Source organism: Limulus polyphemus, unplaced genomic scaffold, assembly GCF_000517525.1.
Source record: "Limulus polyphemus unplaced genomic scaffold, Limulus_polyphemus-2.1.2 Scaffold5189, whole genome shotgun sequence".
Taxonomy (NCBI): domain Eukaryota; kingdom Metazoa; phylum Arthropoda; class Merostomata; order Xiphosura; family Limulidae; genus Limulus; species Limulus polyphemus.
Window position 1 is genome coordinate 53,811 of NW_013670799.1, and position 1,443 is coordinate 55,253.

The 1,443-nt window shown below is 32.5% G+C and overlaps 1 protein-coding gene across 1 annotated transcript in view; it reads left to right on the forward strand.

The window, feature by feature from the left end:
• Positions 1–1,443, forward strand: part of LOC106472247 (muscle calcium channel subunit alpha-1-like) — a 58,717-nt gene that overhangs the window by 52,934 nt on the left and 4,340 nt on the right. The gene's annotated exons all lie outside the window — the stretch shown is intronic.

The window sequence follows — 1,443 nt, forward strand, 5'->3', positions numbered from 1 at the left end:
ATAAAGAAAGAAATATGTTTCTCATTTCCCATGGGTAAAGTATCCCTTGCCCTCCCTCCTGTGGACGCCCGTGTATATATGTCTTTCAAACTTATCCTGTTCACATCAGTATCTATTTGAATATTCTGTTTAACATACACATGAGTATATTGTTCTATTGTTGATCTTGTACAAGAAAAAAACGGTTATTTTTATGTCAGTAATTCTACCACTTTTTAAGTCTTCCACATCTTTTTTTTTTTTCTTACGTTTTCTTTTTTTTTCTCTTGCTAGCTTTATATATTGTTAATTTTCTGCTGCTGCTGATGGAAGGCCTGTTCATCCTCTTTCCTCTGTTATAACTTGATTTACTGTCCTTCTAACCACTTCTGAGAATTAGCCAAAATAGCAAACTTTGGAATGAAAATCACATTTCCTCTGTCTCCTATAAAGTTACAAAAACAATTGTGCTTCTTGGAAAAGTGATAGTTAGTCAATTCTTATGTAAACAAAGAAGATTCTGATTTGTTTGTTTGATTGCTCCCACTTTTGTTTTTCATGTAACTTAACTATTTATGAAAGTTTGTGAAATTAAGAAAATACCATGAATGATGCACTGTTCTGCTAAATTGAAGGTAACTAAGATAAAATTAAATTGATAAATTGTTCATATTTATATAAGTGATAGAAATTTAGATAATATTTAATACTGGTCATTTTAAGACTTGAAAATAAATCAAGCTTGTGGGTGTGGGCACTTGGTACACTTGCACAGTGATCTCCAGGTCAGAGGGGTTTCAATCTCCAGAAAAAAAAACAATTCAACAAAATATGAAAAGTACCTAAATATAACAATCAGAATTAATTCAAATTGATATTACCCATAAACATCATTTACTTATGTTTTACAATGCCTGTAATAATTTTTTCAGCCTGTCTGTTAGTTCAACATGGTGGAATAGAAAGATTTATTTTTAAATGATTATGTTTAATATCAGATTACTAGATTAGGAACATATAATCTTTGATATATGTATGGTGTTTGTGTGTTTCCAGCTGAGAAATATTTAATAATTTTATTACTATTATTATTAATACAACAAAATGATTGAACATTTACAGTTGATATATCACATAGTGCACAGGGCTTTCGCGATATATCACATAGTGCACAGGTCTTTCGTGATATATCACATAATGCACAGGGCTTTTGCGATATATCACATAGTGCACAGGGCTTTTGCGATATATCACATAGTGCACGGGGCTTTTGCAATATATCACATAGTGCACAGGGCTTTCGCAATATATCACATAGTGCACGGGGCTTTCGCAATATATCACATAATGCATGGGGCTTTCATGATATATCACATAGTGCACGGGGCTTTCGCAATATATCACATAATGCACGGGGCTTTCGTGATATATCACATAGTGCACGGGGCTTTCGTGATATATCAC